The sequence below is a fragment of the Heptranchias perlo genome, unplaced genomic scaffold, assembly GCF_035084215.1.
Source record: "Heptranchias perlo isolate sHepPer1 unplaced genomic scaffold, sHepPer1.hap1 HAP1_SCAFFOLD_47, whole genome shotgun sequence".
NCBI classification, from domain to species: Eukaryota; Metazoa; Chordata; class Chondrichthyes; order Hexanchiformes; family Hexanchidae; genus Heptranchias; species Heptranchias perlo.
The window spans coordinates 2,967,761-2,983,243 of record NW_027139484.1 but is presented as its reverse complement, the minus strand read 5'-3'; the positions used below and the strand labels follow the sequence as shown (position 1 = coordinate 2,983,243).

The following is a 15,483-nucleotide window of genomic DNA, read 5'->3' as shown; positions in this document are numbered from 1 at the left end:
AATCTAAAGAACACAAGAAGTAGGAGCAGGACCCGGCCACTCAGCCCCTGGGCCCTCTCCGCCACCCACAGGGCATTGACCGATCCGAACTCAGCTTCATGTCGAATTTCCTGCCCGCTCCCCGTATCCCCTAATTCCCTTTACTTCTAGAAAACTGTCTATTTCTGTTTTAAATTTATCTAATGATGTAGCTTCCACAGCTTCCTGGGGCAGCAAATCCCACAGACCTACCACCCTCTGAGTGAAGAAGTTTCTCCTCATCTCAGTTTTGAAAGTGCAGCCCCTTATTCTAAGATTATGCCCCCTAGTTCTAGTTTCACCCATCCTTGGGAACATCCTTACCGCATCCACCCGATCAAGCCCCTTCACAATCTTATATGTTTCAATAAGATCGCCTCTCATTCTTCTGAACTCCAATGAGTAGAGTCCCAATCGACTCAACCTCTCCTCATATGTCCACCCTCTCATCCCCGGGATTAACCGAGTGAACCTTCTTTGTACTGCCTCGAGATCAAGTATGTCTTTTCTGAAGTGTGGACACCAAAACTGTATGCAGTATTCCAGGTGCGGTCTCACCAATACCTTATATAACTGCAGCAATGCCTCCCTGTTTTTATATTCTATCCCCCGAGCAATAAAAGCCAACATTCCGTTGGCTTTCTTGATCACCTGCTGCACCTGCATACCAACTTTTTGATTTTCTTGCACGAGGGCCCCCAGATCCCTTTGTACTGCAGTACTTTCCAGTCTCTCGCCATTAAGAAAATAACTTGCTCTCTGATTTTTCCTGCCAAAGTGCATAACCTCACATTTTCCAATATTATATTGCATCTGCCAAATCTCCGCCCACTCACCCAGCCTGTCTATATCCCCTTGCAGGTTTTTTCTGTCCTCCTCACTCTCTACTTTCCCTCCCATCTTTGTATCATCTGCAAATTTTGATATGTTGCACTCGGACCCCTCCTCCAAATCGTTAATATAGATTGTAAAGAGTTGGGGACCCAGCACCGACCCCTGTGGAACACCACTGGTTACTGGTTGCAAGTCAGAGAATGAACCATTTATCCCAACTCTCTGCCTCCTGTTCGATAACCAATCCTCCACCCATGCTGGGCACAGCTTATTCTGGGGCACAGATCTTCAGCACTACAGCCGGGATGTTGTCGTGACACATAGCCTTTGCCATGTCCATGAACTCTGACATTTTTTGTTCTCACGTGGAGTGAATGTAATTGGCTGTAGACTGGTATCTGTGACGATGGGGACCTCAGGAAGAGGCTGAGAATGATCATCCACTTAGCACTTCTTGCTGCAGATTGTTGCAAGCACATCAAACTTTTTTTTTGCACTCAGGAAATCAAGAGATATGGGAATCGGGCGGGAAATTGGAGTCGAGTTCGAAGAGCAGCCATGGTCTTATCGAATGAGGGAACAGGCTCGAGGGGCCGTATGGCCTATTCCTGCTCCAATTTCTGATGTTCTTGTGTTCCCATGTACGGGGCTGCGATCTTGTTGAGGATGAATATGTTCATCGAGCATCCTTCTCCTGTTAGTTGCTTAATTTGCGACCACCATTCGCGGCTGGATATGACCGGATTTCAGAGCTTTGACCTGATTGTTTGGTTTGGGGATTGCTGAACTCTGTGCATCGCATTGTACTCTCACAGTTTGTAATGCATGGTGCTCTCACTGTTCATAATGCGTGGTGCTCTCACTCTTTGTAATCCACGGTTCTCTCACTCTTTGTGATCCACGGTTCTTTCCCTGTTCATAATGCATGGTGCTCTCACTGTTTATAATGCATGGTGCTCTCGCTGTTTATAATGCACGGTGCTCTCACTGTTTTAATGCATGGCGCTCTCACTGCTTATAATGTATGGTGCTCTCACTGATAAAAATGCATGGTGCTCTCACTGTTTTTAATGCGCGGTGCTCTCACTGTTTATATTGCATGGTGCTCTCAATGTTTATAATCATGGTGCTCTCACTGTTCGTAATGCATGCTGCTCTCACTGTTTATAATGCATGGTGCTCTCACTGTTTATAATGCACGGTGCTCTCACTGTTTATAATGCATGGTGCTCTCACTGTTTATAATGCACGGTGCTCTCGCTGTTTATAATGGATGGTGCTCTGACTGTTTATAATGCATGGTGCTCTCACTGTTTATAATGCATGGTGCTCTCACTGCTTAAAATGTATGGTGCTCTCACTGTTTATAATGCATGGTGCTCTCACTGTTTATAATGCATGGTGCTCTCACTGTTTATAATGCATGGTGCTCTCACTGTTTATAATGCATGGTGCTCTCACTGTTTATAATGCACGGTGCTCTCACTGTTTATAATGCATGGTGCTCTAACTGTTTCGAATGCATGGTAATCCTTTGCTGTCGCTTCACCAAGTTGGCACCTGATTTTCAGATGCACCCGGTGCCGCTGCTGGCGCGCTCTTCTACATTCCTCATTGAAATAGATTTGGTCACCTATCTTGATGGTGATGAGAAGTGAGTGATATGTCGGGCCCTGCGGTGATAAGATTGTTGTGATATACCATTATGCTTCTGCTAAGGGCCCACGGCGCCTCATGAGTGCCTGCTTTTGAGCTGCAGTGTGAGGAAACGTCTGGTTCTCTGAATATATCAGACCGTTGCTTGACTAGTTTGTGAGGCAGCTCTCCCGACTTTGACAGCAGTCCGCAGTTGATAGCGAGGAGACCTTGCAAGGCCAACTCGGCTGGGTGTGCCTTTTTCTGTCCCAATTCTATGCCAAGATCGCAGCTTTAACCTTATTTGATACCGCGGCGTGGCTTACAAGGCCACACGAGAGGGCAGTAAAGCATCAACCACTTTGGTGTGGGACTGGAGTCACACACAGGCCAGATTGACTGAAGGGCAGACTTCCTTCCCTAATGGACATTAGTGAACCTGTTGTGTTTTTGTGACAATCGTATAGTTTCATGGTCACTTTCGGGCGGATATTGACTTCGAACTGCAGTTCAAAACGTGTGATAGCGAGTCGACAGCCAAAAGTTAAAATCGGGACGGATGTTCAACGGGCGACAAACTCGTTCTCACCGGTTTTATGCTGCGGCACAAAATCAATATCGCCCCATTCACTGATACCAGCTTTTTATGTTGTCATTGTTAAACTGAAATCAAATTCTCAAACTGTCGTGGTTGGATCTGAACTCAAGTTGCTGGATTTTTAGTGCAGAGTTTTGGATTATTGATCGAGTGAAATAACCGCTGAGCTAATGTAATCACTGATCAAACTCGCCACCGATCCGCTGTTTCACTGGTTTTACAGTGCTGTGACACTGCACAAGTTGATCATTATATTTAACAGCCTTTGCTGTGTTCATCTGCTTTGCCCCCGAACCCCTTTTACCCACATTTACCATTTACAGGTTGGTGTCAGAGGGAAGCAATAAGTGAAGATACCTCATTGCTCTTTTACATTCTTCTGGCAGGTGGAGATGTGACCTTGATAGACAAACCGGAAGTTCTGAATCAAATAGAACTCAACGTGGCCAACAATGTCCACCATCAATCACTGAAAACACATTCATGAAATTATATTCCAGGACAGGTTAGTTCCACAACATGAAACTGTTAACTGCTCCTCGTGGTCTGATGCAACGCCTTCGCCCAATCAAAAGTCTCTGCTCTCTCGTGGGGTGAAAACCATGATCAATTTCCAACAGACTACGATAGCATCCTGGGATCCGAAATCGTCTACAAGAAACGTGAATTCCACTTACTGCTCGAGACCCTACAACATCTGAGCAACCAAAAACACTATCATTTACATCTGCTCCAAGATGCGTGAGTTCATGGGAGCCATGAATTTTCACGAGCAGCTCATTCCACAGCATTTTAACTCCGAAATTGTTCATCGTGTCCCAGGTAAAGAAATCAACCTGTACAAAGTGACCAAAAAATGTTCCTGGCGCTTATTAAGAAGAATATTCCAGTGAATAGGGTGGAGCCAGTTAAAGGTCTCATGATGGGAAGAAGCGAGGGGAGAATGGCACAACAGGCAAGAGTCAGAGGACTGAATGATGTAGGAGGAGGTTGCAGAGATAGAGGGATTGGGATTTCCATTGATTCTAACACCCTAACCCTGACACTCTTACACTAAACCCGAACCCTAAACCTGACACCCTAACCCTAATCCTGACTTCATATCCCGAGCCAAATCCTAACCCTAGCCCTAGCCCTAGCCCTAGCCCTAACCAAAACCCTAATCCTATTAATGCCACTGTAATCTGACTGGAGTAAGGCTGGGAGGGAGGGTTAGAGTTTAGGGTTAGGAACCCTGTACACAGTCAGCTTCACCCTGTATCTAACTTCAGTCTAGCACTGCAGAACACTGCACATGACCTACACTTTCCTCCTCCTGAAATTTTGCTCTCCCACTACATTCACGTTTGTGTGATGATTGCATCAACGGAAGCTCCTTTAAATTGACCCAGTTGAAGACTGCGGTGATGTTGTGCAGCAGAGAGGATATTACGAGATCAATACTTAGGCCCTCCCTACCTAACAGCTTAGTGGGATACACGGACTGCAGCGGTTCAAGAAGAAGGCTCACCACCACTTTCTCAAGGGCAACTCGGGAGGGGCAACAGATTCTGGCCTTGCCAGCGACGCCAACACCCTGATAATGAATATATTAAAAAAGAAAACTTGTGAAGTTCTCTGATCGAATTATTCCCTTTGCCGCATTTTGCAGTGAATTTCAATATATAAAGAAGAAACGCTTTTACAAGAAGATTCATCCACCGGGACTTAGCTCAGTTTTAGAAAGGTACCAGCTAGACACACGTAACTGACATAGTTCCCTAACCCCAACCGATTTGAACCCTGGTGCGGGAGGGTATCTGACACAGTGTGATACCTGGTCCTCCTTTGGCTGGAAGCAAGATAATACAGCTGGAGGCAGTATAGCAAGATACAGGATAGTGCAGCTGGGGGAAGTACAGCTAGGCACAGGCTAGTACAGCTGGAGTCAGTACAGCTAGATACAGGATAGTGCAGCTGGAGGCAGTACAGCGAGATACAGGATAGTGCAGCTGGAGGCAGTACAGCTAGATACAGGATAGTGCAGCTGGGGGAAGTACAGCTAGGCACAGGCTAGCACAGCTGGAGGCAGTACAGCTACATACAGGATAGTACAGCTGGAGGCAGTAAAGCTAGGTACAGGATAGTACATCTGTGGGAAGTACAGCTAGATGTAGGATAGTACAGCTAGGGGCAGTACAGCTCGGTACAGAATAATACAGCAGAGACAGTACGGCTAAGTACAGGATAGTACATCTGGGGGGAGTACAGCTAGGTACAGGATAGTACAGCTGGAGGCAAATAGTAGAAAAGCAAGGAAGTTATCCGAATCCTTAAAAATTCACTGGTGAGGCCTCAGCTTGAGTATTTTGTTCAATTAGTGGCACCGCACCTCAGCAAGGATGTCAAGGCCTTAGAAAGGTTGCAGAAGAGGTTTATTAGAATTGTACCAGGAATTAGGGAGTCCCGTCATGTGGAGAGACTGGAGAAGCTGGGATTGTTCTCTTTAGAACTGACAAGGTTGAGTGGAGATTTGTTAGAAGTGTTCAAGATCATGAATGGTTTTGATTGAGTAAATAAGGAGAAACTGCTTCCAGTGGTAGAAGGGTCGGTAATAAGAGGACACAGATTGAAGGTGATCGGCAAAAGAGCCAGAGGCGACATGAGGAAACATTTTTCATGCAGCAAGTTGTAATGATCTGGACTGCACTGTCTTAAAGGGTGGTAGGTGCATATTGAATAGTTTAACTTTTGAAAGTGAATTAGATAAATACTTGAAAGGAAAAAAATACATGACTATGTGGAAAGAGCAGGGGAATTGGACTAATTTGAAAGCTCTCTCAAAGAGCCAGCACAGGCTCGATGGGCCGAATGGCTTCCTCCTGAGCTGTATTTACTATGATACTGTGATACTATGTGAAAGAGTCACCAGCAAACTCAGGTCATTAGACAGACATCTGAAGCTGTGGTAGATATACACACAATGAAACAATATTTCATAAGAGTGATAACCAATAAATACATTGAAACCCCAGTTAAACTGAACCATGTTTTTGGGGAGAAAGGACATTGCACTGCCTCCTTGTAACACTGAGACCGTGAGCTGCCTCAGTATCAATCTCTGAAAACACATTCATGAAAATATAATCCAGGACAGTTTATTTCCACAACATGAAACTGTCAACAGCTCCTGATGGTCTGATACCACATCTTAGCCCAGGCATCTGATTCTGATACATTTAGTGCAGAGAATTAACCAGAAACATTCTCAGGGATGGATATACATAGTTTATCACAGATATAATGCAGCTGCTACAAGATTAAAAGCGTAGCAAGTTTACACATTCCATCAACTGATAGAACAGAACAGGCGGCTCTGTAAAAGATGGTGGGAGAAGAAAATTGCAAAGTACAGCAACAGAGTTAAAACCGATTTACACCATTGACAGATGAAATAGTTGCTTACCTGGAACTCCAACGGATGCAAGAACAGGGCAGTTAATGCGTTTTATCCAAAACATTACTGGATATTGGGTCAAGTGGATGAAGTATCAATTGGGGAACATTTAGGGAACAGTGATCATAGTATCATAATTTTAGATTAGTTACAAAAAAGGACGAGGAGCAATCTAGAGTAAAAATACTTAACTGGAGGTTGGCCAATTTCAGTGGGTTGAGAACGGATATGGCCCGGGTAAATTGGAATCAAAGTGTTTTAGGCAAAACTGTAAGTGAACAATGGGCGGCCTTTAAGGAGGAGATGGTTCGGGTAGAGTCTAGGTTCATTCCCACACTGGGGAAAGGTAGGACAACCAAAGCAAGTGCTCCCTGGATGACGAAAGAGATAGAGTAAGGGGAAGCAGAAAAAGGGGGCGTGTGCCAGATGTTGGGTTGATAACACAAGTGAGAACTAGGCTGAATGTAGAAAGTTCAGAGGGGAAGTGAAAAAGGAAATACGAGGGGCAAAGAGAGCGTATGAGGCTGGCGGCTAACATAAAAGGGAATCCAGAAGTCTTCTATAGGCAGATAAATAATAAACGGTAGGAGGATGATGGGTGGGGCCGATTAAGGACCAAAAAGAAGATCTATGCCTGGAGGCAGAGTGCATGGCTGAGATACTAAATGAGTCCTTTGCATCTCTCTGTAACAAGGAAGGAGATGCGACAAAAGTAATTGTAAAAGAGGAGGTCGTTGCGATACGGGATGGACTAAAAAGTGATAAAGAGGAGGTAGTAGAGAGGCCAGCTGTATTTAAAGTAGATAAGTCACCCGGTTCCGATGGGATGCATCGTAGGTTGCTGAGCGAAGTAAGGGTGGAAATTGTAGAGGTACTGGCCATAATCTTCCAAACATCCGTAGATACGGGGGTGGTGCCTGAGGACTGGAGAATTGCAAATGTTACACCCTTGTTCAAAAAAGGCTGTGAGGATAAAGCCAGCAACTACAGGCCAGTCAGTTTTACCTCAATGGTGGGGAAACTTTTAGAAATGAAACTCCGGGACAAAATTAATAGTCACTTGGATTAATAAAGGAAAGCCAGCACGGATTTCTGAAAGGAAAATCGTGCTAAACTAACTTGATTGAGTATTTTGACGAAGTAACAGAGAGGATCGATCAGGGCAATGATGTTGATGTTGTGTACATGGACTTCCAAAAGGCGCTTGATAAAGTGCCACATAATGGGCTTAGCAGCAAAATTGAAGCCCATGGAATAAAAGAGGCAGTGGTGGCATCGATATGAAATTGGCCAAGTGGCAGGAAACAGAGAGTAGTGGTGAACGGTTGTTTTTCAGTGGAAGGTGTACAATGTTGTTCCACTTGGGTAGGTACTGGGAGGACTGCTTTTCTTGATATATATTAATGACTTGGACTTGGTTGTACGGGGCACAATTTCAAAATTTGCAGATGACACAAAACTTGGAAGTGTGCTGAACAATGAGTAGGATAGTGATAGACTTTAAGAGGACATATTCAGGCTGGTGGAATGGGAGGACAGCTGGCAGATGAAATTTAATGCAGAGAAGTGCGAAGTGATACATTTTGTTAGGAAGAACGAAGAGAGGTAATATAAACTAAAGGGCACAAATCTTTCAAGATGGCAGGACAGGTTGAGAAAGCGGATCAAAAAGCATACGGGATCCTGAGCTTTATAAATAGAGGCATAGAATACAAAAGCAAGGAAGTTATGTTCAACCTTTATAAAACACTGGTTCAGCCACAACTGGAGTATTGGCTCCAATTCTGGGCACCACACTTTAGGGCGAAGGTGAAGGCCTCAAAGAGGGTGCAGGAAAGATTTACTAGAATGGTTCCAGCAATGAGGGACTTTAGTTACGTGGATAGACTGGAGAAGCTGGGATTGGTCTCCTTAGAGCAGAGAGGACTGAGAGGAGATTTGATAGCGGTATTCAAAATCATGAGGGATGTGGACAGAGTAGATAGAGAGAAACTGTTTCCATTGGCAGAAGGGTCGAGAATCGAAGGACACAAATTTAAGGTGACTGTCAAAAGAACCAAAGGCGACATGAGGAAAACCCCTGCTCTGAATGGGTTAAAGCCGAGCCTTTGAGAGGCAAAGTCTTGCAACAAATCGTCACAACGCTGTGACATTCGATATCTGCCGCTGTCTGCGGACAAGGTCTTAAATTCTTAACACTCCTGGATCTACTCCTGCACCTATGCTTTTTCCATCGAAGTTTGCTCCACAACTCTGTGAATCCCCTTTTATGTCAAAGAACTACTCTCAGTAATCCTGTATCATCAACACTCATTCGGTTCCGAAAACCATGGTCACCTGTTTTAAAAGAAAAAGAAACAGAAAATCCACAGTGGCTATTCTTGAGAGCCCAAGGGGTTAATTGCATAACATGCATTTGTAAATTCCTGACTTCCTTCCATCAACGTGGGGAACTATCCACTCAAATTAAGAAACGTAAAAACTTAATAATGTTCCCTTCAGCAACATGAAAGTTGTCGCTTAGTGAATATTTAGGCAAACTTAATGTTATACTTGAAAAACATCAATATCAACTGCCCGAGGAAGGGGTGAACTTCTATGCAGTGCAAAGAAGGTTGACACAGTTATCGTCAGACTCACGCAGCTGGCGTCACGCAGCATTCACGTCAACTTTAAAAATGTTTCTGAATGAAAAAGTACCAAACTCCATTATATTTCTCCTCCCCCAAATTCTTTGTGCTGTGAAGCAATAATAACTTGCAAACAGATCCCAATACAATTAAATCCTGGAAAATAAATTTCAGTTTCTTTTCGACTTCCAATTTTCAAAACTTGAGCCATGAAGGCACAGATTTTTTTTTACCAAACTTTTGTTTCTTTAGGAATTGAACATCTGTTAAAACAAGCAGAAATCATTAATAACATCACTATTAACTTTAAAAACATTCCTGTCAGGGAAAACGGCATTTTAGTTCATACATGTTTTTTTTAAACAGTAGGTTGTACCTGCCCTTGTGCCTATTAATTATACTCAACATTAACTCCGTATCCACCTCAAATCATTAAGTCCTTGGCATTTGTGAGAGATTCAAAAATGCTAATTTCGTTTAATGTGATAATCTCATGTCTGAAACTAAGGACTCTCACAGAATTTACAATAATCAGAATTTCACCGTGGCCACAATAAAGTCTGTTTTTCACAATTTAATAGATTAGTTTGCCTCAATAACTCCAATTTAATTCAGCAATATCTGAACCTTAACACAATTTGGAACAGATGAAATTATTGAACCAGCACGTGTTTACAAAAACACAATAAATTACTTCAAAATTCTTCAGGCACTTTGCAATTGAGAGTAAAAAGTACTGAATGTAACTGAAGAAAAAGTTAGCCTTCACAGCTAAACAAAATCTTTGTAACATTCTTACACTGCAGGCTGAGAAAGAGGGTGTCGCCACAGCCAGTGGCACCAAAACATTGAGTGCGCTGCAAACAAAAGGACTTTTGTAGCTTGTAAGTAGAAAAGGGACATGATCTTCCCCTCTCTCCTTTATCCCATCATAAATTAATTTATCATTTTTCTCCGGAACCAATTATCAATTTCTGATGTACGCTACTTAACCCCATTCTGTACTGATTCAAAGTCTCAAGCTCACAGTCTGTGTCTCACCCAAACCTGAACAATTCTTAGCAGACTTCTCTACCCACCACGGATCTCAGATTCTTTTCAAAAAGCTCCCCTGATTGTCCCCATGGTTACTGTTAGTATTGGAGGGAAAACTCATGCTCCCGCCAAATAGGTTTTCCTACCTTAACAGTCTGGGTTTAGCATCTTGTCCGTCCAAGGCATTTAGTTTCACTCAATCCACATTATCGCATGTCAAGGTCTAACGCCGCAGTCGCCAGTTTGTAAGATCGATTCAGACTCAAAACCAATAGGTTGCCATTAATCCTGTATTGAATGTAAGCAAGTAGCAACACACACAATGTTTCAGGCCACAGTATTACAAAGAAGGACACGATACTAACCGTCAGTCTTGATTTGGAAAGAAACTGTAACCCTCGGGTGGCTGCTTATCCATCTCTCTCTCTCACTCTCTCTCACACGGTCCTGTGCTTCTATAAATTCAAGTGTAATACTAAAATTCTTTATAACGCTCATTTCATGCAAACTCTCCTTTATCTTTATTTGATATTCACATTCCTTGACCCCCTTTCAGAACTGCTCATGGTATGTGCGGATCCAAGACCTCTATATATCGACATGACCAAGATCTGCATATTGTCAACACATTATTTATTCTCAAAACATTCTCAACGTCGCCTATTATCTTCTGCAAAATGCTTGAACCCTGCAATGTAAGCAGCTTCCAGCATCACCTCGCTCAGTCTGACCTTCTGTATTCTGGGTAAGTTTTAACTCGGCCATTTCATGATCCTCAGCGACTGTCCTACGATTCCCAGCGATCTTATGTTTATAACCGGGTGCTGTTTATGCATTAAGATGCCTAATGTAAATGTGAATGGTTTCTATGGTTTATATGTTGAAAACACTGAATCGAAATGTACGCTTTAAATGTTAAAGTGCCTAATCTTATACCAAGGAGTCTCTGACCTCTCCCAGCCGTCGCCCACGGCAAGATGAACTTTCTGAGGCTCCACAAGCATTAAATTGTCCCGGAGCAAGACTTCATCTCATGGTCCCTTCAACAGCTCAGCTCAAAGCAGCCGCCGACTGACCGGAATGTGTGACCGCGCAATGTCGTGCGAGCAGTCCCATCGCTTGTTCCTGTTTGACGCTCTGTCATTCTTCTATCTCACTTTATGATTCAGAGGTTGAAATTCAGGGGACAGGTGTTTAGATTACACAGAGGTAAGAATAGTCTGGATCATCGGCGGTTCGTCTTTTCACAGAGAGTATTGAGTCTCTGCAATGCATTGCCGGCTGGTGTGGTGGGTGCTGACTTTCTTCTTTGCCTTCTCGATGAATCTGGATCGGTTCTTGACTGGGACAGAGATGGCATTATATGGAAGGTGAGTCATTTTACAATTAACCTAAACATGGCCAATGTCATGTCCTGGACTGGTTTCGATCGCCTGAGTGGGTCGGGGGTGGAATTTTCCAGAAGTTCACCTCCTTATCGGCCATTGGTTGTTTTTATGGTTTATTACCGCTCCCATGAGATTACATTTCCGATAGGTGAGGCGTTTCTTTTTCGTTCATGGGATGTGGGCGTCGCTGGCAAGGCCAGCATTTATCGTCCATCCCTAATGGTTCTTGAGAAGGTGATGGTGAGCCACCTTCTTGAACCGCTGCAGTCCGTGTGGTGAAGGTTCTCCCACAGTATAATGGTGGTGTGTGTAGGAAGTGTCCAGTGACGATGCTGCAGTCATGTGTGGCAGGATTGATGAACCAACTGGTCTCTTCCTGCCCGTCATGTCCGTCTGTAACCCCGGATCGTCAAGGTGTTTTTAATGAAGTGATCTTTAAACACAAACCCTCACCTGGGGCAAGTCCTGCGTCCGTCTGTAGTGAAATGAGACTCAATGCTCTCCGCGCCTCACCTTGCCCTGCTCTGAAGCTCAGGGACTCTAAATATTCTTGCTCTCCTCTGCTACATAGTGCCTGAGCATGTCTAGTCCCGTCCAATCGTAAGCAAAGTGACTGATAACGGGACCGTTCGAATAATGCGCCCTGAGATAGGAAGGATGGTTACAGAACAGCCCAAGGATTCTCTCCCCCTCTCCCAGCCTTTCTTCTCAACTCCCCCTTTCTCATTACTCTGAGTGCCAAGGCCTGGTTTCTTCCGTTCACCCACAGTTCTATCAGGTCCTCATACTCCATGTTTAATTGTCTGGATGGAGCAGAAAAGGAGATGATTTTAAGCCCAGTGGACAATGAGTCAGCACTCACCACACCAGCCGGCAATGCATTCCAGAGACTCACTACTCCCTGGGAAATGAAGAACCGCCGAACATCCAGACTACACTTACCTCTGTGTGGTCTAAACGCCTGTTCCCTGCTCCTCCCCAATCTGTGAAACTGGAAATAATCTGAAACTGGGCACACCCAACATGGGTGGCCTCATAAAATGAGAACAATCAGTTCTTCTTTCCTTGGTAGCTCAGTGGTGCAGTGCATGTTTCGCATGTATGGGGTCCTGGATTCAAATCCCAGTATTTCCATATTTATTTTTTCACCAGAATTAAGCACGGAAATTTGAATGACGCTTTCTGAGCGCAGCGAGTGCCAACTTCTGAGGTTCCACAAGCATTAAATTGTCCCGGAGCAGGACTTCATCTCACGGTCCCCTCAGCAGCTCAGCTCATAGCAGCCGCCGACTGACGGGAATGTGTGACGGTGCAATGTGGAGCGAGCAGTCCCAGCTCTTGTTCCTGTTTGACGCTCTGTCTTTCTTCCATCTCGCTTTATGATTCATGGTTGGATTTCAGCCCAGTCACTGATCATTAGCAATCGTATTATCTATTTCCGCAGACTTTTTTTGGAAAGTTTAAAGTAATTTTAAAGTAAAGAGGAGCAGAAACCCCGTGAACTGAAGCAGAGGTTGAACATTGTGAGCATGTGGAACGATAAGGCATCGCGTTGTCTGGGAGCGAGGGAGCCGAAAGCCCACTAGTTTATTTCTAAAATGGCACTTATTTTTCCATGGGGATGTAGCTCAGTGGTAGAGCGCATGCTTTGCATGTACGAGGTCCCGGGTTCAATCCCCAGCATCTCCAAATGCATTATGTTTCCAATTTTGAAAATATCCTCTTTTCCTCACCTCACCTTTCCACATAAGGGCAGGCAAGAGTTTGTTTACCGCGGGGAAATCCTAACGCTCTGTACACGAGACGATTCAATGTAAGCACACACGCACCTTTTAAATGGCTCCCATCCTTGGGCTGGATAGCCTGCCCAGTGAGAGAAACATAAAATAGGAGCACGAGTCGGCCCTTCGAGCCTGCTCTGCCATTCAATATGATCATGGCTGATCCTGTATCTCAACACCATCATCCCGCTCTCTCCCAATACCGCTTGAAGCCATCTGTGTCTACAAATCTATCTAACTCCTTCTTAACTATATTCAGTGAATTGGCCTCCACAGCCTTCTATGGTAAAGAATTCCACAGGTTCACCACTCTCTGAGTGAAGAAATAGATTATTTCCAGTTTCACAGATTGGGGAGGAGCAGCGGACAGGAGTTTAGACCACACAGAGGTAAGAATAGTCTGGATGTTGGGTGGTTTTTCTTTTCCCAGAGAGTACTGAGCATCTGGAATGCATTACCGGCTGCTGTGGTTGGTGCTGACTCTCTCTCCGCCTTCTCGAGGGATCTGGACCGGTTCTTCACTGGGGCAGAGATCGCATCATATAGAAGGTGAGTGGTTTTACAGTTAACTTATGCATGGTCAATGCGATCCACTGAACTCGATTCGATCGCCTGAGGGAGTCGAGGAGGAATTTCCCAGAAATTCCCTTCCTCATTGACCTTTAATTGTTTTTCTGGCTTCTAACCGCTCCCAGGAGATTCCATGTTTCCGGTGGGTGGGGCGGGTGGTATGTGTAGGAAGTGTCCAGTCACGATGCTCCGGTCATGTGGGGCAGGATTGATGAACCAACTGGTCTTTTCCTGCCCGTCATGTCCGTCTGGAAACCCAGATCGTCAAGGTGTTTTAAGTGAAGTGATCTTTAAACACAAACTCTCACCTGGGGCAGGGCCTGCGTCCGTCGATAGTGAAATGAGACTCAATGCTCTCTGTGCCTCACCTTGCCCTCGTCTGAAGCTCAAGAACTCGAAATATTCCTGCCGGCCTCTGCTACAATGTTCCTTAGCATTTCCAGTCCCGTCCAACCGTCAGTCTCGTGACAGATAACGGGAGCGTTCGAAGAACGGCGACCTGAATCAGAAATAATGGTCCACACAGCCCGAGGAGACTCTCCGCCTCTCTCAGACTTTCTTCTCAACGCTCACTTTCTCATTTCTCTGAGTGGCGAGACCTGGATTCTTCTGTTCACCCACAGGTGCATCACGTCCGCAAACCTCAGGTATAGTTGTCTCCAATGATTAAAAAAGGAGATGCTTTTCAGCCCAGTCAATCCTCGGGTGGCCTTAGGAAAGTGAGGTACTCAATCCTTTTATTCTTGGTTAGAGGAAGTTAGTATCTGGTGATGTAGCTCAGTGATAGACCGCATGCTTGGCGCGTATGAGGTCTCGGGATCTATCCCCAAGCACTTTAGGTTTCAAATTTTGAATTCCGGTCAGTCAGCAGCTGCTATGAGCTGAGCTGCTGAGGGGACCATGTGAGGAAGTCCTGCTCCGGGACAATTGAATGCTTGCCTCAAAAGTTGGAACTCGCTTCCGTCTGAAAACACGATTCGTCTTTTCGTGGGACATTCTGGTGAAAAAAATGTTGGAGGTGTTCGATATTGAACCCAGAAATATATACATAATAAATCAGGCGCTATCCCACCGAGCTACAACCCCGGATCCTATAGATCTATAACCAAGGGTAGAAGGACTGAGTGTTTACTGTCTTAAGGCCACCCAATGATTTACTGGGCTTAAAATCATCTCCTCTTGTGTTCCAAGCAGACAACAGCCGCGTAGTCCCCCAGCGGACGGTTAGACGGGATTAGAAATTCCCAAACACATCGCAGTAGAGGCCTGCAAGAATATTTCGAGCCCTGGAGCTTCAGAGGAGAATAACGTGAGACGCAGAGACATTGAGTCTGGTTTCACTAAGGACAGACGCAGGACATGCCCCAGGTGTGGGTTTGTGTGAAGATCGCTTCAGTCAAAACACCTTGACGAGATGGGGATGTGGACGTACAAACCGAAATGATGGGCAGTAAAAGACCAGCTGGTCCATCAAGCCTGCCCCTCACTCGTGATGGCTGGAATATCATTACTGAAACTTACTCCCCCTCCCCCCGCCCGGAGCCATGCAATCTCTTGG

The 15,483-nt window shown here is 44.8% G+C and overlaps 1 non-coding gene across 1 annotated transcript; it reads left to right on the top strand.

Moving 5' to 3' along the window:
* Window positions 1-13,191: 13,191 nt before the first annotated feature.
* trnaa-ugc (transfer RNA alanine (anticodon UGC)) lies at window positions 13,192-13,263 on the top strand. Its single transcript has one exon. It is a non-coding gene; the product is annotated as a tRNA-Ala (tRNA).
* Window positions 13,264-15,483: the final 2,220 nt, after the last annotated feature.